This window comes from Pipistrellus kuhlii, unplaced genomic scaffold (assembly GCF_014108245.1).
Source record: "Pipistrellus kuhlii isolate mPipKuh1 unplaced genomic scaffold, mPipKuh1.p scaffold_m20_p_4, whole genome shotgun sequence".
In the NCBI taxonomy this organism is placed as follows: domain Eukaryota; kingdom Metazoa; phylum Chordata; class Mammalia; order Chiroptera; family Vespertilionidae; genus Pipistrellus; species Pipistrellus kuhlii.
Genome location: NW_023425540.1, coordinates 43,625,826 through 43,649,602, shown reverse-complemented (window position 1 = coordinate 43,649,602; position 23,777 = coordinate 43,625,826). Strand labels below are relative to the sequence as shown.

Here is a 23,777-nt window from a genome sequence, read left to right as displayed (position 1 = left end):
ACAAAATCACTCTGTAATACACTACCAACCAGCTGGCCATATTTTTCCCATTTGGGTACCCTGGTAACAAAACATGAGCGGTCTCACCTTCAGAATTATATTACCATGCATAGCTCTGTGGGGCTACACTGATACAAAGGATTTGATAGTCACTTAATTTTTTCATTTTATAAAATGAGAGAGAAAAAATTTAACAAATATATATATTTAACCACACTCACTGTAAGCCAGTAAGATAATGTGTTCTTGTAAGAAAAAAACAAATGTTGTACTAAGAAACAGAAGCATCAGAGAACTCCTAAACTGAAGTGTTGAAAATATCTGAATCTAAGAAAGGTTAATGACACCACCTGGGTATGGAGAGAGGTTCAAAGGCTGGGAGCAAGGATCTCCATTTTATCTGGGATGGCCATGTTGTGAAGACTCTACATATTTGCTGGCAGACAGAGGGAATTACTGAGATCACTATGAACATTTATATTGATAGAAAGTCTCTTTACTGCAAAGCCAATGATCAATGGACAGTGCTACTCCTGGATGCAAAGAATCTAGGCACACAAGTAGCTGGCAGTCACTGAAGCATGAACATGTCTGTTGGTCACTAATGGTAGAGATACCTGGATCTGAAACCCACTCTACGGGTTTTCCTGTGATAGTGTGATTCAAGGAACATATTTCATCCAAGAAAAGAGCTACTCCTCAGATAAGTAAAGATAAAGAATTGTTCAGAAATTGGAGAGAATTAGGTCATCATATTGGTTAATCAGTTTTCTAATAACAGTGGACAGCATTCCGGGTGTGGCAAATGTAAGTATATGGCTATGAGTATACAAACCACAGAGTGTATTCTTGTATTATAATTTATTGCATTATGTCCCATACAAACAACTGTAAATCTACTTTTGCCACACCCTGTATATGTGGCATGTCTATTTGCTTGTTTATTATATGCAACAATTCAGGCAGTGGAAAGAGTCATTCATTTTGAGCTCTCATCCTTTCTATTTTGAAAGGTGGTAACTAATATAAAGTTCTATGAAACGTGTTAAGAATAGTTGAGAGAACAGAAACAAATAATGGGGAAAGTCAAAGTTACTAAATTAGAAGGCCTTTGCAGATCTTAGGCTTATTCTTACCCTAAGGCAGGGGCTTGTAAGCAAAATGTATATAAGAAACACCTGAAGAGCTAGTTAATGCAGACTCCCAGCTTGTAGCCCCTGGAATGGGGCCCTGCATTCTGAATGGGTTTTAGGAACTCTGATAAACTCTTCTCTGCATTACATTGTTCTGCCCTCACAAGGGCCTTTTCTTCAAGAGGGTCGATTCTCCCCTACAATAACAAGAAAACTAGCACTCAAGTCTTTCGTTTATTAAATTATTTTATGTGGATTAGGAAATAATAAAGTTCACCCAATAGTAGTTGTAAGCCAAAAATAATTCTCAAGTTCTACCTGAGTTTGGGGCACTAAATAATGCAGCTTGAAACGTGAAAAGTGGCTTGAACTGTCTCTTCAAGAAAACAACTTAGACAGTACTTATGAGAAGTTGGTATGCCAAGCACATTCAAGCTTTAGAATGCTCAATCATCACTGACCTAGAGAGCTTAAGAGGTTATAGACTAGAAATAATGTAAAGGAGACCACAAGCTTTATTCTGTTGTACAGGAGTTATTTTGTGGCCAGAGGCTGTACAAACTAGAATCTTGTAGCTACACTGGAGGCCCAGGGCATGAATTCACGCACAGATGGGGTCCAGCCCACCCACACCGATGGGGGCTATTGGGGACAGGCCAGCCAGGTAGAGGGGGTCCGTACAGGAGGTCAGCCAGCCCCGCCCCCTACGGGGGACCGATGAGGGCAGGGTGGCAGGGAGGAGGAGCCACAGGTGGTTGGCTGGCTGGTCCCACCCCTTGGCTGAACTCCTAGTCAAGGGGACAATTTGTATATTAGCCTTTTATTATATAGGATAAGACTGAGGTGAGAATGTGTGGACAGGTGACCATAAATCCTTCACAAACACTAGGTGAACAACATAAAACATGTTGTTCTTGACCCTATGATATCATCATTATTGTAATTAAAGAGTGATTATAATGATTAATAACAAAAATAGTCACAGAAACTCTTCTATAACTATATTGTCTATAGCATATATCAATTGTTTAGAAATACAATAAGTTCCTTTGTTAGCAATATTTTATTTGGGAGTGATTTATATAATCAGAAAAAAATATTGATAATGTGGTATGGTCTGAAACAGAAACTGTAACTTCCAAAGCAGTGAAAAACAATTTGAGTAATTATTAGTAAAAACCAGTCGTGTGTGTATATATGTGACTTTACTGAGTTTATAATTAAAAATAGAAAATTTACAACTGAATATGAAGAGATGGAGCAGAAAAGATGAAAGAAGAAAAGACAGAAGAAGGAACTGGAAAATATGGGAGTAAATCTGTTAATAAGATATTTAGCTATTATTAAAAGAGGCCAAAAGAAACAAGAAAATTATAGACTGTGTCTTACCCTCCCCCTTTAAGTAATATTCGAAATGTTTTACTTAGAAGCATATTTTATTTTCGAATCTCCTCAAAGCAATAATTTTTAATATAAAGTACATTCCATTTGGTATAGAATGGAATGTACTTTATATTACATGTTTAATGCTCTACTAACTTGAGAAATGATTCATTTATGTGCCCAGTCTTTGCAAACAGGAACAGGCTTTATCAATGATATCATAGAGGAGATAAAGGGCAAAATGCATTTGGTCCTCCAACCTTGAACCTCTATCAAACTCTTCCAAATTTTTCTCTTCATCCAGGAAGCAACAGATAGTGTCTTTACAAGGTTTTACATCTCCTTCAAGAGTTTCTGGAGAAATATCACTAATTATGCCTATAGTGGCAGAAGGCAGTGCACACAGGGTGAGACCCAGTGTCAACATGGTAGCTATGGTACAAGGAACATGCAGCAACTATGTGCCTCCTATGCAAAGTGGAAATCTAGAGTAGAACAAAAGGTACTAAAGTATACAATATTTTTTAAATAATAAGTAGACACATTTTCAAGGAGCATCATGACATTTTGCTGATAGAGAGCTCATCTTCCAATCCCAACCTTTTCAAAAACATTAAGATTTCTCCTTCAAATAAGAACCAGACTTCCCATGGACTTAAACCCAGGGTTTAGCTATATGTTGGCTAACGAAGTGGGGTTGGGTACCTGAGACATACTGAGAGTCTCCTCCTGAAAGCATCACCTGACCAACACAGGCTGGAACTTGTGGAATTTGTGTAGCCTGGACACTCCTTTGAATTATGAACACCTTTAAGAAAACTTGAAGAAAAGTTCGTTGAAATGAGTAACATGTTGCTCTGTATCATAAAGCAAGCTATTGCAGTGGCTGGCTCCTCTGCTCAAACAGAGCCCAGGCCAATTCTGAAACATAAAGATGCTGCTGAGGAATGAAAGGACCTTGTGAGTGAGGAGATAGGGCCACTCAATAAAGAGCTATTATTGATTTTTAAAATTGCTGCTGGGTAAATAGAGCATGCCAGAGAAAAAGCAGACAAATTGAAGGTGAATTTAGGGAAGTTGGAGACACAAAGACAAGCACCAGCAACCTTTCAATTTTGCCTACACCCTACAGATAATATTGATTTAAAAGGAATTAAAAACTAGATCTAATAGGAAGCCACTAATTCTATATTTTTGCTAAGATTCCTTGAATTTAAGCATAAGATTATATAATCAATAATCAATTTAGAAGATGTCTGATGAAAGCAAAAAAATAAAACTTTCAGCCTTATTCTGGGAAAATGGATATATAATCATTTTTATCAGTCTGATAAAATCAAATATAAATTCAAAAATTTCTCTAAAAAGGATGTTATATGGACAAGGGCATAACACTGATAAGGATAATATAAATTGGCAACCTCACTGTGAAAGACTTTTTTAATAATATTGGTTTAATCAACATGTTATCATAAATGTTTTTATTATACTTACTAGAGGCCCAGTGCAAGAAATTCATGCATGGATAGCGTCCCTAGGCCTGACGGGCGATTAGGGCCTATCAGGGCCTTCCGGCTGCCAGTAGAGGCCTTCCTTCCTTCATTCCAGGCTGCCCACTTGCACATCATAGTGAGTGGTCAAACTCCTGGTTGGTCAAACTCCCCAGGGGACAATTTGCATATTAGCCTTTTATTATATAGGATTTCAAATATAAAATGCTTTTTTATGAAATAAAAGCTACTTTGAAGCATGTAAGTTGATAGAAAAGAAAATATTTAAAATATTGTTAGATAACTGAGACATTGAGATGTTTTTCAGAAATATAGTCCTTGAAGTAAAATAGTACAAAAATAGCTAACATTTATTGAATGTTTTCTACATGCCAGGCACTAAGTGATTATGAAAATACAATTTTTTGTCTTCCTCTCAACTAAAATAATTATCCTGGTATTGCCACTTGACCCATCCTATATAATAGATAATATGCAAATTGACTATCACACCCTCACAAAATGGTTGCCTACAACCAGGCTGGCAGGGGGCTTAGTGAGGGACAACCAAAGGACTGAACAGTAGGGGGGTTGTGAGGGGTGACCAGGTCAGCAGGGGGAACAGTTGGGGGGCAACCAGGATGGCAGGGGGGCCAGTAAGAGGCAACCAGGCCAGCTGGATGGATGGGGGGGCAGTGAGGGGCAACTCGGCTGGTGGGGGGGGGGGGATTGGGGTAGCAACCAGGCCAGTGGGGGGGCAGTCAGGGGCAACCAGGCTGACAGAGAGGGGAATTTGGGGGTGACCAAACCAGCAGGTGGGGCAGTAAGAGGTGACCAGGCTGGTGGGGATGAGGGGCAGTTAGAAGCGACCAGGCCAGCAGGGAGGGAGCAGTTGGGGGCAACCCAGCTGGCAGCAGAGGACAGTTAGGGGCGATCAGGCAGGCACACAGAGGCAGTGAGAGACAATCAGGTTAGCAGGGGGGGGGGGGGGGGGGGGCAGTTAGCAGTGACCAGGTAGGCAGGCAGGTAAGTGATTAGGAGCCAGTGGTCCAGGATTGTGAGAGGGATGTCCAACTGCTGGTTTAGGTCCAATCAGGGTTCAGGATTAGAGAGGATGCAGGCTGGGCTGAGGTGACCTTCCTCAGCGCCCCCCCCCACACACACACACACAGACACACACACACATACACACCTTACACAAATTTTGTGCACCAGGCTTCCAGTTTTACAATAAGAACATTTAGAAAATTAGGGTCAAATTGTTATTAAGTGTCTGAGTCTGGATTCTAAGACAGGATCTCTGATTTATCCCTGCCTGTTGTACATTCTTTGAAAAAGTATTTCCCACAATATTCATAAATGATGTATAACTTTAATTTTTTAAACAGCAGACCTTTTATGAGTGTTACTCACCAAGATATCTCCTTAAAAGTTACACGTTCATATAAGAGATACCGTTGAAATTCCCCTTTTGTATCTACAATTAGTGTCCATTTACAAACCAGATAGCAAATAATCACCTGCTTTGTAATGAAGCCATAGTTGCTATCAAGAACCTTCTTCACTACATTTGTCTTGGATTTAGTTTCTGCCACAAATTCATCCTTAATGATAAAGACTTACCAACAATAAGACTGGTCTTAAGACTGTATGGAAAATCTCAAGAAGATTTGACTTATGCAAAGGCAACATAACTGAAATAAGCAAATAATTTTCTAAGTGTCTACCTTGAAAAAGATAACATAGGTTTAGATGGGTATTTCTAAAATATTTTCTGATGGGAAAAAAATATCAATTGTATCTTGTCCTGTTCTCATCATCGCTGTGAGCAAAGGTTACCTATAAAGGAAGAAGTATAGCATCCAGCTCAGGGCATCTATTGGAAATGAGCCTAGTGTCATGTCCTTTGTCTCCCAGTTACTAGCTATGTGATCCAGGACAGGTAATACCACCTCTCTAAGCTTTAGTTTTTAAAATATGTAAAATGGGAAGAATACTATTACCTGTCTGAAAAATTGTTGTTTCAATAAGAAGAAATAAAGTTTATAAATCAGTTAGCACAATACTATTAAATTAATTAAACCAATTAACACAACACTGATAAATACTGAGTGACCATTAAATGTTAGGCAATTTAAATTATTTCTTTCAATTCACATTCTAATATGAAAGTATTCGTTTTGCACATATACTACAAGTATCATTGCATTATAAATGGGAATATTATTGATATAGAACATTTACTAACCACAAATTTTGTTTTTAAAAATTGTCTATAGGCTGTGAGACCTTTTGGGTTTAGGATTTTGACTCAGTGAACTGCATGCACTGGCAAAAAATAAAATTTTAATCACTGACTTGACTTTAAGAGTCTTATTATATGTTACTTTTAATCCTCACCATAGTCTAAAATAACTTAGAGAATTCATCCTAAATAATAAAAATTAATTCTCTCTATTCCTAATAAATTAGAATATGGATATAATTATGTATCTCTTTATTTTTAAATCTAACATGTATTGGAATTTTATAAATTTATGCATGATCTTGCCTCCTTAATTAAAAATTTATTAAAATTAATTAAAATTTTATATTATTTTGCTCAATTTAAAATTTTAAGTTATAAATAAAATATTTAAAAATAATTTTGTAAATTCCTAGCTAAGTTAAATACCATTATTTGAAAAATAACCTAGAGCTAGAGGAAACAGGTACATTTTGCAGCATGATGGCTTTATATCTCCTTGCTAGACTCCTTTGTTGTAACTCAGTATTCTTAATGAGGAGCGTTAGCATGAATACCAGATAGAGGAATCCTACACATTCCAAGTAGGGTTTTATTTACACCAAAAAAGCAAAATATTTATGCCCTCTGTTTTTCAAAAAGTGGCAAACAGTCCCTTGACATAGCTGTAATGTTCATCATGTGTCCCACAGATAACACTTCCAGGTCCCTCTCACACAGAATGCTCTCGTAGACACTCCGTGGACTCTCCCTTACCAGCAGGCCACTGTCGCCTGTTGCCATAGATGGCCATCAGACATTTGGAATGACATCAGGAGATAATCTGAGCAGGCTCTGCCCTAAAGAATTCAAGTTAGCAGGAGACAGAAGATATCAATGTCTTCTTGGATGACAACAGCATTCCAAAGGTCAACCAGGGTGAAAAAGGGATGGACTTGGAGTTTCCAGTGCTTTTTCAAAAACCAAGCAGCTAACAAGGAGAGAGAGACAGACAGACAGACAGAGAGAGTGCTTGAAAGCATCCTGAAGACACCATGCCTGTGAAAGGGAAATGAGACAACCTCTACCCACTAAATCAGAGAGACCTTTAGGATTGAAGAGATCTCCACCTCTTAAAGGTGAAACAAACAGTTCTTCTGAACCAGTTCCCATACCTCTAACAACCTACTTCTCCAACTTTTTCTGTTCAGTATGGGTGCATATTGGACTTAATGATATAGAACTAGAATTTCTTTGCATGAGAATAGAATGACTAACTTTTACTGCAGTTTACCACTTCGCCTACATTGAGCAGCTGGTTTAAGTCTCATAACAATGGTTTGTGGGTAGTACTTTATGCTCCATATTATAGATGAGGAAATTGAGTCAAAGGAAGGATCAGTAACTTGTGTGTAATCATACAGCTACCACATGATAGAGCCAACTGGATTTTGGCCACATAGCCTCTTTCCAGGCAAAACCAGCTTTTTCAATAGTCAGTTCAGGGGAGATTGAGGCCTTCTAGCAAGTCTGCAAGCACTTGAAAAACTAAATGATTTTCTCTTAGATTGTTAGGTTTCAGGAAGAATGGAAAGAACCCTATCTATCTTAAACCACATGAAATGTTAATAATAGGAATAAAGACAATAATTCAAATATGCTTCAGTTCAGAGGAACTCCAAGCTTTAAAAAAATGTTTTACTGTTATTATTTTTAAACTAGAGGCCTGGTGCACAAAATTCGTGCTCAGAGCTGGTGGGGGAGAGGGGAGGGGAAAATGTATCCCTCAGCCCAGCCTGCACCCTCTCCAATCTGGGACCCATCAAGGGATGCCCAACTGCCCACCGGGATCAGGCCTAAATGGGCAGTTGAACATCCCTCTCACAATCCAGGACTGCTGGCTCCCAACTGCTCGCTTGCCTGCCTTCCTGATTGCCCCTAACTGCTTCTGCCTGCCAGCCTGATCACCCCCTAACCACTCTATGCCAGCCTGATTGATGTCTAACTGCCCCCCTGCCAGCCTGTTTGCCCCCAACTTCTCTCCTATGACTTCCTGGTCACCCCTAACTGCCCTCCCCTGCAGGGTTGATTGCCTCCAACTGCCCTTCCTTGCAGGCCTCATCCCTCTCAACTGCCCTCCCTTGCAGGCTGGTGCCTCCCAGCTGCCCTTCCCTGCTGGCCATCTTGTGGTGGCCATCTTGTGTCCACATGGGGGCAGCCATCTTTGACAACATGGGGGCAGCCATATTATGTGTTGGAGTGATGGACAATCTGCATATTATTCTTTTATTAGATAGGATAGAGGCCTGGTGCACAGGTAGGGGCCAGCTGGTTTGCCCTGAAGGGTGTCCCAAGATCAGGGTAGGAGTTCCCTTGGGGGGTGGGGTGACCTGGGCCAGGGGCCTGTGGTGGTTTGCAGGCCAGTCATGCTCTCTGGCAACCCAAGTGGAGACCCTGGTATCTGGAATTTATTTACATTCTATAATTGAAACTTAGTAGCCTTGAGTGGAGGCTTAGGCCAGCAAGGGCAGGCAGAAAGCTTGGCTTCCTACATTGCTTAGGAAACCCAAACCCCCCTCCTGCTCTCTGTGGCTATAGCCATCTTGGTTGGGTTTATTTGCATACTTGCTCTGATTGGCTGGTGGGCGTGGTTTGTGAGTGTAGCAGAGTGAGGGTTAATTTGCATATTACTCTTTTATTAGGTAGGATTATTTATTATTTATGAGTCTACTTATCCAAACACTTTAAGGGTTAACTTCAAAGATAATTGCCATAGCCAAACCTGGTTTGGCTCAGTGGATAGAGCGTAGGCCTGTGGACTCAAGGGTCCCAGATTAGATTCCTTTCAAGGGCATGTACATTGGTTGCGGGCACATCATTATTAGGGGGTGTGCAGGAGGCAGCTGGTCGATGTCTCTCTCTCATCTGTTTCTAACTCTCTATCTCCCTTCCTCTCTGTAAAAAATCAATAAAATATATTTTTTAAAAGATAATTGCCATAAATATCCAGAATTAGTGCCAAAATTCCACCCCCAAATAAGAAATATAGGGGAGCCCTAACTTGTTTGGCTCAGTGGCTAGAGTGTTGGCCTGTGGACTGAAGGGTCCCAGGTTCAATTCAGGTCAAGGGCATGTACCTTGATTGTGGACATATCTCCAGTAGGGGGTGTGCAGGAGGCAACTGATCAATTTTTCTCTCTCATTGATGTTTCTAACTTTCTATCCCTCTCCCTTCCTTTCTGAAAAAATTAAAACAACTTTTTTTTTTTAAATCTTCTACCAGGTCACTTTTCTTAGAGTTCATTTGCCTAGCCAACCCCAGCAATATGCCCTGGACTAGCACAAAGTATCACAAAGTATACTAGACTCTATCAGGTGACTTTATTGTATTTCCAAATGTATGGGCCCAACGTCTCTCAGCTGTGAAAAACTAGGTGTTTGTGTTAAGTGTTTCCTAGTATCTCTTTCAGCAGGAAGATTCTGAAATTCTGACTTTAAAGCTTTTCACATTACTGTCAAGAAATGCAAATACCAAAAGTGTCCTAAAATGTGACTGATATCATAAATCAGGTTGAGAGAGACAGAGAGAAAGACAGAGAGAAAGAGAGAGAGAGAGAGAGAGAGAGAGAGAGAGAGAGAGAGAGAGAGAGAGAGAGAGAGAGAGAGACACGGAGAGGATGCAATTAAAGGGCTGTAGCAGCACATTCCAATAGAACTTTATGCAAAGATGGGGAGGTCAACATTGCTGCCAGATAAGGTAGGCATTAGCCATCTGTAGCTATTGAGCACTTGATAGGTGGCTAATGTAACTCAGAAACTGAATTGTAAAATGTATTTAATTTTAATTATTTAAATTTTAAAAGCTACACGTGGCTCTAGGCTACAATTGGTAACAGCTCATAGCTTTAAGATGACGATTATAAACATTTTACTCCTTTGATTTATTCGGCAGAGTATGCCCCCCCGAGCATTGATCTTGCCACCATGCGTGGTGCCCCTGGTACCGCTCCACACACAGATCAAAGAACAGCACTGGCTGGGATGGCATTTTTGCAAGAGCTCCAGGCACAGTTCTTGCTGGAAGGGGAAATGAAGTTGGGGGTGAGGCTGGCTCTTCCCTAGCATCCCATTTCTCCTTGCGTTCATGGCCTTTCCCTAGCCAAGTGCGCACAAATCCACCCAGGCAACTTCACTGCTAGAGCCAGCAGTTGGCTGTGAGTTTTTTAAATAATCCTGGAGACCCTGAGAGTTTGGGCTATAAAATCTGGCTCCTATTGGTCAGTCTGGGGACAAACCAGGCTAGCTGGTGCCGGATGAGGTGGAAGGGGGAGGGCGGGCCGGCACCACCAAGGGACCTGCACGCCACTCGCTTGGTCCCCGTTCGGTCCGGTCCGGGTCCGGGCTTGCAAAGCGCTCGGAGCACCCGGGCAGCGGAGCACCCGGAGAGCCGGGCCGCCTGCGAGGACTGCCTTCGTGCCAGCGCTTTGTGCTGGGTGCGTGGGTGAGTTCGCTGTCTGCATAGTTCCGAGTTCATCCCAGGCCCTTTGGAGTCGCCTCTCGCCGACCTAGGGAAAAATACCCCCAAGCTCCCCAAACCAGACCAGTAGGGCAACTCCCCTGACACCATCACCGCCCGCTTCCAAAGCCCAAAGGCCACCATTGCGCCTTCCCCCCGCTTTCCCCAGAACCTACCACGGGGCCTCTCCACCAAACCGAGGCCGCGTTTCCCCAAACTGTGAACCCCGCCCTCCGGACACACCCGCTACCAAGACAGCAACCCCTGTAAAGTGCGCCTGGGCCCAGAGCACCCCCAGAGGGTCCCCAACCCGCCTGCTCCTGCCCCGAGCGCACGCACGTGGCGCGCTCACCCCTCCCAAGCTCTGCACACTCTCTCTGGAGGAGCCCCCACCCCTCAACTCCATCCGCCCGCCCGGAGGAAAGTGGGGAGAAGGGGCAAGGGAAGGGGAGCTGGGCAGAGGAAGGAGTACATAGGTGCTGAGGGCAGTATTGAGGGGAGGACCCGTAATCATTTGCGTAGTGTTGTGACTGTTGCGCTTCTGCTGACCACCCAGCCGGCGCGGATTCCCTTTCCACACAAATCATCCGGAGGAAGGATGGTTGTTGTCTGCAATCAATAACTTAGCGAAGTGAGCTGCTGAAACCAGAGGTGTCCCCCGTCTGGGTCTTGAAGAGGCCGTGGGGACTGAATCCCAGTCCTCTGCTTTCCAGACAAAGAAGTGGACACAAAACGCAAGAGGAGTTTTTTGACCTCCACCCTTCTCCCCCTCCACCCTTGCTGCCCCATCCCGGAGTAAGAGCTTTAAAAATGAAAAGGCACACACAGAGAGGTATCTAGAAGAAAGGGTTAAAAGAGGAAGTATGAAAATCCGTCCTTTGAATGGAAGGCTTCTGTGATATTTCAAGAAATAGAATTAATGTTCCGATGAACACTTAACCATTTTATTAGTAAAGGTAAAGTCCATTAAATGTAGCCATGCATATGGATAACTTTTTAATCGGCCACCCATTCTCAAGCAATTTACAGATCAAAAGCCTTATTTGGGCATACTGATCCAGGAAAAGGAAGAAATGCATCATAATTTGTGGTGGCATTTTTAAAAACCTTAACATGTCTTTCAGACATTGCTTCAGGAAGACTGCATTTCTATAAGGCAAGAAGGCCCAGGGAGATGTGCATAATGATCCCCACTTAATAGACTGTAACACCAAACAGGGCTGGGAAAAGAGAATTCACCCGTCACCAAGTTGAGACTCACTCACTGTGGGCCTCAGCCTAAATGATTTAAACTCAGCTATCACCCCTGAAATGAGAGTGTCCAAAATTCTTCATTTCTCCTTGACTCCAAAGCAACTTAAAAAATAAAAATAAATCTTAAGGATGTCAAACCAAATATAGAGACTTCATAAATCTTAATGACTTCACTGTGAAACGTCTTCTGGCAAATACAGATGAGAAGATGGATATTGACCATCATGGTCTGATATGTCTCAAGGTTGGGAGGACTAGACCCGTTCTGAAACCAAGGGGGGAAAAAGTTTGTTTGTGTCTTCAAAGTCAAAGATAGCTAGTTTCAAATAGGTTAGGTCATAGGGGTGTTTGTGCTCATGCAGTTAAACAGTGCCTGGGAGGAAAAGACATTCTTCCCAATAGAATTCATAAAGGGTACTGAATCTACATCACTAATCCCAAAGTATTTAAAATTGGCTTTTAGGCAAACATATAAACCAAGCCCTTTCAGCAACTTCAGATTTTATTAGCTTGGAATATTATGGATTTGACTGTCTTCCTTGTAATTCTTCATCAGTTATAAAATTAAAATAAATGCAGGATCTTTAGAGATGAGATAAAAGATACGATTAAACCTTGGCTTAGACTGACAAATCCTTGGTGTATTGCAGATTCTCAATCACAAGCAGTTTGTATGATGTATGCTGTGCACTCGAAAAAGCTGTACCGAAAGAATTTTTGAAATTTATATATTTGGCACTGCATATATGTCAGGTTATAAGTATTACCACAATTAATGACAATTTCCATCACTTTATGTTCAAACCACGTTCATTTGGTTTCGTGCTAGAATTAGCATTAATGTTCTACAGATTAGGCTTTAGAAATAAATTTATCCCAATGTACTTTAATATCACATTCTTAAATTATTTTTAACTATATACCTTGTTGTTCTTGCACACTTTAAGGTGCCAAAGAAGAGTTGCAAACTGTGAAGTAACTTCTATGAAGAGATGAAGTAAAGAATGGAAGGCAAATGACTGGATGTGTACGTGGTGAGTACTTAATATTTGTTATATCATCTCCCACAAAGTTAACTTATGCCAAACTCTTTGTCTTTAGGTATTTACGATATAGATGTATCTAAAAGTGATAAAGAGTTATATACCCATTATATGCTTTATATTATAAGCAATACCATGCCATTTTGCTTAAAGCTCATGTCCCCTTTTAGGCCTATCTTCACAAGTCTCTTTTACAATGAATCCATGACAGAGGAAGCCATGTGTGTCATCTCTAACTATAAAATAAAGAACATTTGAGTACTTTTGGAATTTGTAACTCACTAACTTTAATATTTTTCTGCACTTCTATATTAAATTATCATGTTTGTGTTGGAAATATTCTGCACAGTTAAATATTATATAGGATTCTATATAACTGAATAATCTTGAGGGGTAGGTTAATCTACAGCCTTTCTTCATTTTAGGGTGGGTTGCTGTGGCAACTGTCCAGCTTACTTTAAAATATGTTTTTAAGCTCACTTCAAGAGCTACGCCCAGCATGGGCCACGCTTAAAGGCAGGCAGACCCATGCATAAGGTGTTAGTAGACTGCTGATTTAATGCAGGGAAGTAGTAAAGAGCAGGGCGGGGTAAAATGGTTTGCAACCTGAACAGAAATTAGAAATTAGCTTTCTCTAGAGTTAAAATCCTGAGCATCATGTTCTCTCTAACTTCTGTCTGTGGCATTTTAATTAAATATATTGCTAAACAATTCTTTTGTGGGAAAAACAAGTTAATGTGTTTAATGTATAATAAAGCCCATGATAATTATTTAATGAAGAAAATATTTGGTGATGGGGGGTAGGGAGAGGAAAGCTGGTTTAAATAGTACATCAATTCCAGACACCATTTTTTTCTTCAAGGAAGTATCACCTTTTACTTAACAAGATAGGCCACAAGTTTCCAATTGGCTTTGAAGGATATATGAATTTCCTACTTTGCATTCATAGAACTGGGAGAGACTGGAAAATTCATTTAACACATAAGCAAACTGAACCCCAGAAAAGGCACACACATTAATTAGGCACCCATCTTGAACCAGAGAATCTAGGCTTCCTAATACCTAATACCAGCTTCTCCATACACCAGAAAAGATTCTGATCCTAGCCAAGTGCCCTTAGGTGGCAAAGGTAAGGATGATTTTGGTTTAAAAAAAAAAAAATCCTGAAGTATTTAAAGAATACAAAACACATTTTGGATTAATCACTTTATAGATTACCAATGAATAATTTTAAATCCCAGAACACTCTATTGTATATTTCTATACAGCCTCTTTTGTTCTGATTCAACTATAAAAGCTCATGGGGAAGAAACTAATGCTAATATTAAGTTAGGATCACACATAATTAAGATAAATCTGTTGAGGGGAATAGCTTATATTTTAAAAGGCCAATTGTAATACATTCCAGATCCAAATTAATTTCAAATTATCCACCATTTGAGGTTATATATATATATATATATATATATATATATATTTGGAATGTATGTACTATCGTTGATAATTATGGGTTTGTTAAAATGTTTATTATGAAATGATTCTTACAAATATTAAGGAGCAAGATATTTTCTCTTTGAAGGATAACAATATAAAACTGAAGTGTACTATGTTAAATATGTATATGATCCATCATAAATAGTATGGTTGAAAGTCATGAATTGCCTATGTCTGTTTGCTCATGTAAAATAGACTGTTAAGGATTCATTACATTAGTTTCAGGCATTATGGCAATAAACTTAGATGTTCCTGCAAATGGTTTGCTTTGTCAGAATGTTTGTGAATCTGGAAAACATGAAATTTCTTTTATAGATATATAGACATATCTTAGTATTCAAAATGTCTGTGCACCTTTACATTTTTGGATTTTTTAGAAGTTGTCCCTTAAATGAAAACCTAATACAGATTACCTCTGCCATATTATTAAAATAAATACAGAGTAGCAAACTCCCTAGATGAAAAACAAACAGGCAAACCAATATATTGTAGATACCAGTCAGCAAGAAATCATACTACCTCAGATGGTTGTTGCTTTGTGACAGTTTGCCATGCCTTCCTATAAAAAAGCAAGAGTTTCATTTTAGTTGTGCTGATGATAGTCACAATGGTGGCGAGCCAGAGGCCTGAGGATAGTTCAGATCCAGTCATACTTGCCTGCAAAATCAACCTTCCCCTTTCAAGTGAGGCCTCGAGGCAGACACCTAAATGTTGAGCCCACTCTTCTGAGAAAAGTTGCATCAAATACTTCAACAATGAAGCAGGAGGTTTTTAGGATCACACTGTCCTCCCCCATGGCATAGCGCAGAACTTAACCGGAAATGCAACTAGTCATTGGGCTAAACATAGTGCTGAGAGGATTTTTTCAAAGTGAGGAAAAACCTTTAGTTAGCTAGGTATTTCAGTATATTCCTATTGAATACTCTTGAATGTTCCATGTATTTATTTTCCCCATTCTATCTTCCCTTCTGCCTTTTAAAATGTTTTGATTGGAACATTTTGTAAAACCTATAGTTCTCCTGGCATGCAATCTTGTCTTTTCAAGGTGTGTGTGTACTAGTCAGTGTATTTTATCTTCGGCTTTACTGAGGTGGTGTAGTTTGGCTAGGGAAGGAAGGGGCCCTCCTAACCTTTCCTAAATCTTTAATATTACTTTTTAAAACTTCCACGTGAGCAGTATATTCCTCGTCAGCCTCTAGTTTTGCTTCCTGTGCAGCTGAAACTCTTCAGGATAAGTGAAGTCATCCGCTATCGGATAGGGGAAGCTTAATGCCTTTGGGAAGTTAGTTCGGTTTATGTGTGCAATGCCCTGGAGAAAATCCAGTAAGGTGTAGAAGAGAGAGCGTGGGAGAAGGGGGCGGAGGGGGGGAGGAATACCCGAGGAAGCTGCCTTGGTAAATATTTCCAAACTGATTAGAAAGTTCACGGCCCCCGGGATGAGGTCGAGATTTCAAACCCTGGTGATTCTTCCCTTATTTTCTACATGATTAACACGTGAGAAGCTTTTAGGCTAACCCTCGAGCCCTCCCACCGAACGCCGCGTCTGCTGGGCGCGCAGGAAAGGCGCTCTGGGATCGGGCACCGCGGGCATCCTGGACCGCGGCGGCCCCGGTGAGTAACGGGACGCGCGCTCCGACGCGGGAAGAAAGAAGCGGTTCACGCGTCCCCCAGCGGGAGAGAAAGTCACCAGACCCACCATGAGGGTCGCGCTCCTATTGGTCAGAGGGAAGATCCCGACTTTAGAAGGACTTTCCTGCTGGCTGGCTCGCCGCGTCCCCGGGGAGACTCGCTTCTCCGAGGGTCCCCGGCGGCGGCGCGGGCAGAAGCGCCGGGAGCCGCCGCTCGCGGTGTCGCCTCCATCTCGTGCCATAAAGGATTGTCATTAGGTTTGCGTTTGGCGCGTGCCGTGGCCCCACCGTAAGACTAAAATTAGCAAAATGTCAGGAATGGGAAGATTGATTCAACCCAGATGCAATTATCATTTAAAAGTGCTTGATTGAGGTACTGATGTTCAGTGATTTATTCTGCATACCATATACATAATTAAAGTAGCGCGGCGGAGTAATTTATCAATCTCGTGGAGACCGGAGGGGGGTGAGGAGCGAACTGCTGTATATGTTTGTTTTATTAAAAAAAAAAAAATGCTCCGAGGTCTTAGTCCCGCCCCCCTTTTGCAAGAGTGAAACTGATGATTTCTCCAGCTCCGCGAGGAGAGAGAGAGTCAACGGTCTGGGATTGCGAGGGGGAGAGAGAGGGAGAGAGAGAGAGAGGCTAAGAGGAAACGCGGCGCGAGGGGAAGGCAAAGGCAAGGACAAAATAAAAATTTTAAAAAAGGGGGGGCGGGGGGAAGAAGGCAAGAGGCACTGTGGTTCGTGCTGCTGAGAGCCCTGGGCCCGTGTGCACCCGTGTTCCCGGCCCCCACCCCCCCTCCCCATATCCTCCCACCACTCCCCCTGTGCCCGCCGCCTTTTTTACGCGACGTTTCAAAGGCAGTGAGCAAGCTCTCCTTTTCCCATTCGCCTTCTGTCACTTCCTTCCCGGACGCAGTTTTCTGGACGAGTCTGGTTACTTTTAATCCACCGGCCTCTGAGAGCCACTTTCCCCTCCTCCTCCTCCTCCTCCTCCCTCCTCTTTCTCCTCTTCCTCCTCTTCCTCCTCCACCACCTCCTCCCTTCTTCCGAGAGGCCTGGGCGCGCGCGCGCGCGCGCGAATGCGCGGCCCCGCGCGCGCCTCCCCCCCCCCCCGCGCGCCCCCTCTCCGCGCGCTCCCGCGCACCCCTCGCCTCCAGCTCTCAGCTCGCTCTGCTCGCAGTCACAGACACTTGAGCACACGCGGACACCCAGACATCATCTTCGGGCTGCTATTGGATTGACTTTGAAGATTCTGTGTGGGTCGCCGCCGTGGCTGCATGTTTGAATCAGGTGGAGAAGCACTTCAAGGCTGGACGAAGTAAAGATTATTGTTGTGTGCATTTTTTTTTTCTTTCCTTAAGAAAGGAGAAATATCCCAAGGACTAAATCTGATCTGGTCTTCCTTCATGTGAGTACCTCTGACATTTCTCGAGGAAAATAGAAATAGCTTGGGTATTGTTTCTGAAATCTGCATCAGTGTATTCCACGGCACCGGGTCTATCCCTGTGCCTTTTTTTTTTTTTTTTTTTTTTTTTTCCCTCTCTCTCTCTCTCTTTTTGGAGGCTGAAGTTGAGGATTGTTGTCCATTCTTTCCGTTAGATTCCATGATTTCCTTGTCTGTGGCTAAAAGTAACTTTTTGGATAGTCTTATCCGTCTGCCATCAGTTACTGAAATCACTCCTGACTCGTTCTTGTCACTTCATTGTGTTTAAAGTTTCATGAAGTTAGTTCGCGTCATTAGCATGTTTGATATGGTGGAGCATGTGGAGACGGGTAGGTTTTAATATTTCATAGAATGCTCTGTGACCTTGAAGGACGTGCCTTAAGATTTTGCCTTGAGTTCACTGGGGAGAGATGCTCCTCTGAGTCTCCCCGAGACTGATTTGCTCTGGGTTATGCTCTTGAGCTGCTAATTCTTGGGATTAGTTTAAACTAAAGCATGGCTGTCTGTCAGGGTATATACCTTTGTGCATCCCCTTCCCTTGCCCAAGTGCTGGCTTGATGCAGGGCTTCTTAATTGGTGTGGACAAAAAGTAACACCCTGGCTATGGTAATCTATACCTTTCACAATTTGTACTGGTATTTCAGCATATGCATTGCTACTTAGGTCAAGTCAAATAAATAGCTGTTTTAAAACAAACAATGTTAAGTCTCTTACGTTGCCTTCTGTTTGGACTTTGGATGAAAGTTAGCAAACTCATTGATAAAGTTTGACATAAAGGATATATATATATATATATATATATATATATATATATAGTTTAATACCATTGTTTATAGTATTAAATATTATGCTAGTATTTAAATTTAATACTAATGGTATCTCCTTCCCAGAATATGGCTATTAATTCTCAAAGGAAATGTTATATCTCATACATTTCTGACTACCCTAGCTCCAGTAGTTAATTTTTTTTTTGGGGGGGGGGCTCTTTTTCTTCACAATTTAGAAATGTGTGTCTTTTGTATAAAATACCTTTATATGTAAATGCTGACAGTATAATAATTGGAATCGGGCTCTCTGCCAGTTCTTTAACCGGTCCTCAGTGAAGAACTGCTTTGACACAAAGTGGGTTTTACTATTGTGAATCTGAAACTAACTCGAACAGTAACTGTCTTATGAAATGGCTAGTGACTGCATATATTTTTTAAGTGCTATAAAAGGAACTCCAGCCACCTCATTATACCAGTCAAAAAGAGTGACCAGCCTCTTTTTCACTGGCACCTTGCAATGGGATTGTGGTTGCAGAGTAAAGATGTTTATGCAGAGTATAATAAGTTGACTCCCTAGAGAATTGGTAAGACATGGAAATGTGACCACCTGTGAACCCCGTTTAACCTCTAAATTGAATATTAATTTTGCTCTAAATAGATTAACAATCTCCAATTTAAAACTCAAATATCTTATTTAATTTTTAAAATAATGTCAGTTTGGGTTTAGTCTTTGAAATGTTCTTTTTGTACCAATATGGTAGAACCCGTATTTTTATTTCTCCATCAGTTTTGGTTAAATAGAATGCAATTAGAAAACCATATTGCATTCTTCTAATATATGCATGAAATTATTAAGTTAAAAGAAGTAACTCTAAAGCAAGTGCTTCAGCACTTGACAGGTATAATGAAATGTACATATCTCATATCTTATCTCAAGGGGGCAAAATCTTTAAAATGCCTCCTTCTATTTGTAGGAAAGTACATTTGGCTGTATATTAGACTACTAACTCAATTCTAAAAGTTTTTTTTGGTCAAAGGTAACTTTAAATTCAATGTTTGATTAAAATATGATCTCCCAGTCAAGTTAAGAAGACAATAGTTGGCAGTTACCTTAACTTTAAATTTTGCTAAACTTTATGAAAATCTACTGTTTTTTAGTAATATGCTACACGCAACTTTGGAGTATCTATGGCATATTTTGCAGTCTTCTTACTAAAGACAGTATTTTACTTCTTCATTAATTATGCTATTTATATTCTGGTTGCTGTGTATGTGTGTAGGATATAGTGAAAGACAATATTAAATATGTAACTTTTATTAAATATTAATTTGTTACTTCAATTAAATAAAAACTGAGCACTGTATACTAAAAAGTCAATTTTCCATCTTTCCTAAGCTGTTCAGACTTTAAAAATATGCAATCACCTATATTAACTTTTCAGAATCCAAACACATTAACATTTAAATGCATGAAATACAAATAACAAGAACTTTACTTCATCTTGCCTCTTTTATTCTTTTCAACATATTCAGTTTTCAACATCTGAGGGAAATGGTTGATTCTAATAGGGAAAAGGACTAATGATTCAAAAACTGAAATTGAAAAAGCATCATGTTTTATATTGTTCAGATTTCTATGAATTTCTTCCTTAGTCCTCACTTTATCAAATCAAAAAATGCATAACATTATACCATATCTTCCTGATAAGTGATTTATTGTTTTTACATTTATTTTATTTAAAAAAAAAACAAGCTAAATAACTACACGGCATATGTTCACATTATATTTCAAAACTTTCTTCTGTTCATTGTATTATATTTTGTGGTTTTATTTCTCAACTTTATGTGCGGTATATTTTGAGTCTATGAAATCTCAGAAAGTGACAAAAATGGGGAAATATCTGTGCAGCAACACTTGTGCTACATAATAACAACAAAAAATAGTTATTAAACAGAGAACCCTGTCTTCAGGGGCATGATTCAAAACAACATGGAAGAAGTTCATATGCAATTAAGGGTCACAGAGTGGACTTTAAAGAGATTATTAATAAAGTTCTACTTATTTTCCAAAAGCACAGCCTTTGAGAAAACACCACACAAATTAATATGTAGAACTTATTTAAAAAATGCACATATTCATTTTATGAAAATAGTGATTGCCTGGACACAATGGGAAGATTTAATTACTGAGGTTGAGTCTGTGTGCTGCATGGGGAAGGCTAGGTGATTAAGACCCTCATCCTCAGCACTGTGCATTAATCTCACGGGCGCGTGGACTGCCTTGCACTCAGTAAAGCCTGACTGTTCACCGAGATCTGTCATCTCTAGGAAATCAAACCAGATTGCAGAGGCGATTCACAAAACCAGGAGCGACAACAGGGTCTGTGCACCTTACAAAAGGCGGATTACCCAGTTCACGTGCTATTTTGATAGGTCAGAGATAAAAGCTGATTGTAGGGGAATGACAAGACACTCCAATTTCAAATGATTGCCAGCTAAGTACATCACGACCCTGTTGCTTCATCATTATGAAGAACCGTTCAAACAGCGGAAAACTCAGTTTTCAAATGACAGGCTTTCGATAGTGAAATAAGAGAAAATGTATGTTTTATGTAAGTCTTTATTGCTTAAATTTTAAGTTCCATCACTTTTTTTATGAACAAAATCAAGTTCTCGCTGCTTATGAGAAGCAGTTATTGTAAGGCTTCATTGCAGTGGACATTTTCAGAGACATTGTAGAGAGCACAAAACAGAATTTGCCAGAAATAAAACATACACTGATGCTATTGAGTAACTGAGCAGAAAATGCATAGTAGTCAATAGCCATTATGTTATTCTGTTACTAAGTGTGTTCTTCATAAAAAATGTGTAATTACAGAGTTATGAATCCATACATTTGAAATATATCTTAATAGGTATGTATTGTTCAAATTATATGTATTTCATAAATGTTCTATAAAGACTAATCTGTGCAACAACAAAATATGATGTTTTCAGAGTTTATTTTAGAGAATAAAGTTTGGTTTACATAATAACATTTTGAAAACCCCAACTTCTTACACATCCAACTCTACAGTAATTTCTTGCTTCTTTAAAAATTGAAGTCCTTTTTTACCCAACTGATGCCTCCTAGTGTTTCACACAATAAAACACTAATGAGTCATCCATAAATGTAAACATTGCATTTTCATTGCCTACATCTTCTGTGATACATAAAATTAATATTTATGTGTTTAATTTTCTGTGCATTATAAGAAGATAGGAAATTCTAGTGAATGAGAAGTTTCATCTGAGTGGATTTATGGCACACACTTGCAGGTTTCCTTTGACCATAACAATATCTTACCAAGTTTTAATAAGTTTATTACCTTCACTTCCAGTTTACATATTCATGGTTTATGTTCTCTCTTTTTCCAAGTAAAAAAACATAGGCAGAATAGTATAGCTTCCATTTTGTAGGCCTGGAAATTATATAGTTGTATTCATTCAGAAATGCCTGATGAACAAATTCCAAAGGCACTAACCATTTAAACACTAAAATATCTTTAAAGATATAAAATTTTGCCCACTCTGCCTCTTGACCCTTGCATATTTCTTTGTAAAAGTGCAATAAAGAAAAATAGGGTTTAGAAAAAACAAAGGTAAAGATAAATGCACAGATTTCCACTTAATTATAAAGTAACAACAAAATAATACTTGCTTTGAGAGTACATTATTCTACATAATTAAAGGAAGACTTGTTAGAACATTCTCATGACCAGCAGATTGTATTAATGAGATTCAAGTTAATGGACACCAACTTGGCGTGAGTTTTCTGTCATCAGGATGATGAGCATAGACTTTCTATATTTTTGCTCTTCTGTGATTTCAGTTTTCTGACTCTATTTATGAAGATGGATACTTTAGTTTTTCAATATGTTTTCTTTAAAATACTTATGAAAAGAAGAAAGCATTCTTCTAATAGGTCTTAAATCTAAAGGATGCACCAAAAAACCTGTAACCTTTATGGGCCTCTTCCTGAGTTGTCATACAACACACATGTGCACAAAAACATTCACACATTTCTTCCATTAAGACAAGTGTTCTGAGCTTCCAAACTTAGACACTAAGACTAAATGAATGTAGCTCATTGCTTTTACCTATATACACAGGTGTCATTTAGTTATCCTGGTTCAAAACACACCACACTTCAACAGTATTTAACTCTCGTGTACGATTTTCTAATTTGGCTAATAATCCAGTGCTAATACAATTCAGCGCATGTTGGACACATTTCAAAGAATGTAAGGGGGTGTATTCCTTTCGTTCAAGGAAGAAAACATGTAGAAAGGGGTGGACCTTTCCCACAAGAGCCACATTTCTTCCCTTGGAGAATTGAAGCAAATATGCAGTATGTAAGTGAATAAGAACATGAGAAAAAATAATTTCTAATGGACTTCAGCAGCTAGTGAGCAAAGGAAACGGTTTTTTTTCTAAAAGAAGTTATTGATAACCCTTCTCACACTGAATGCGGAAAAGGTCTATGCAAGTTTTGTAATTTTATTATTTAACAAGAATTAATTTTGCTCAAAACAAGAATAGTAACTGTTTTACAAATGTATTGAAGGATAAAGAGATAAAGGATGTAGAGGCACCTATTCCCTCTCTTTGAAGAATGTGTAGATAGCATCAGTGTTCTTTTATGTTAGTTGTTTTTGTGTATGCAAATACAGAAAATTCTATAAAAGGGGTAACCATTGTAAAAAATAAATAAGATTATAAAAAGGATTACCCCAAATAGTAGTATTTTACATTTCTTTGTATTATTGTAATGTTAACTGCAGAAAGAAAAGCCACATTGCTGTTAAGTATAAATATTATGTGATACCTGTTATAAAAGTCCACATTTTGGTTTCAGGTGAATCTGAGTAACATTCATTTGTTGTCAACCACCATAATGCATTTGTTGTACATTGTCATTGTACTGCCTGAGTTAAATATCGGTAATTATTTTTAAATTATAGTAGCTAGTCCAAACAAAGTGCAAAATACACAGGAAGAGAATCTTTTGAGGACATTATAAAAGAAAATGGTGATATTACGAGCGATAGAAACAGTAAGCCTATCATAGGCAGATTTCTGCAGCAATCATTACTCTTTAATAATGCAGACATTATAGAGACTTTATTAATTCTTAATGCCGTAAATTTGAAATGAATGGAGCAACGTTGTTCATCCTGCAAGTGGTTGCTATTCATGTAGAATGACAATGCAAATCGTCTAGTAAAATGTATTGAAATAAAGTACTTTAAACTTGTTTTTTATAGATTGAAGAAACCAATCTCTGAAGCAGTCCCGGTGAGGACTTGCTTTTACCAAATAGCATTCTGAGCGTGGTCTGGTTTCCTTCTTGTATATT

At 39.6% G+C, this 23,777-nt stretch overlaps 1 protein-coding gene across 20 annotated transcripts in view; it reads left to right on the top strand.

Moving 5' to 3' along the window:
• Nucleotides 1-23,777, top strand: part of MEF2C (myocyte enhancer factor 2C) — a 159,833-nt gene that overhangs the window by 4,938 nt on the left and 131,118 nt on the right. For 5 of the 20 annotated variants that reach the window (XM_045571708.1, XM_036409195.2, XM_045571710.1 and 2 more), the window contains one exon: nt 12,948-13,034. The gene's annotated coding sequence lies outside the window, so the exon portion shown is untranslated. Of the gene's footprint in view, nt 1-12,947; nt 13,035-17,269; nt 17,577-23,777 lie in introns of those variants that run through there. The other 15 variants (XM_036409214.2, XM_036409194.2, XM_036409192.2 and 12 more) reach the window with 7 other exon arrangements.